The sequence below is a fragment of the Pempheris klunzingeri genome, chromosome 10 (genome assembly GCF_042242105.1).
Source record: "Pempheris klunzingeri isolate RE-2024b chromosome 10, fPemKlu1.hap1, whole genome shotgun sequence".
NCBI classification, from domain to species: domain Eukaryota; kingdom Metazoa; phylum Chordata; class Actinopteri; order Acropomatiformes; family Pempheridae; genus Pempheris; species Pempheris klunzingeri.
This window is the reverse complement of record NC_092021.1, coordinates 18,965,908-18,966,817: the sequence shown is the minus strand read 5'-3', so window position 1 is coordinate 18,966,817 and position 910 is coordinate 18,965,908.

Here is a 910-nt window from a genome sequence, read left to right as displayed (position 1 = left end):
CTTTTAACATAAGTAAATATTGTAGTCAAGTTAATCTAAGTTCAAAGTCTTTTTTTACTCACTTCAACTCTCTTCAGTTGTTGAGTAGACAACAGAATCATTCTAACCCACTGATTGTGCTTCTCATTTATTTCCATTACCTCCAAGTCCCAGATAAAAACAATCATTCATCACCTGTGGCTGTTCTGAAGGTATTTCCAGGATTCTTAAAAGAGATGAAGAGAAGAGTCATTTCCAAAGTGGAAACTGTATTTCAAGTATTATAAGTTATATTAAATATTGATGTTACTGCATATTTTAATGTGTTTATATGTCTAATGTGTTTATTATATGCTCAGATACATTTCTGGCTGTCTGGATGAGGAAACATAGTTGCCGTTTGGTTGCAACCCTAAATGTTTTTAAAAGTTGGCTGGTTGTGTATTTTGTATATGTTCTGAAAATCACATACTTAGCTCTGAGACTGGAGAGTAATGGTGATATATATTAGTGTGTAGTTTATATGGTGGCAGCTGACCGGTCTGCTGACATGATAACACTTTATCCTCAGCATCGACTCTCTATGTGTTAGTGGCGAACAATAGGACAGAGACACATTGCTTGAGTTGCACGGTACAATCAGTCTATTTGATCAAAGTCCTGATAATATTCCTGATAATCCGGGTGCATCTCTGTTGACTTCACCATCGCACTTTGAGCACCGGATTGCTGGAACGCGTCAAGATAAAGTGGCTCATGATGACTTGAGTGACCGGTCAAACTTCCTGACAAGGGCTGAGATGGGGAAGGGAGGGGAGGGGATGGGATGGGAGGTTGGGAGGGGGGGGGGGGGGGGGTGCAGCCTAAGTGAGCTCCGTCCTCCCATCAGTAATCCCCCTCCGTGTTGACGTCACCCAGGCTGTCTCCAAAG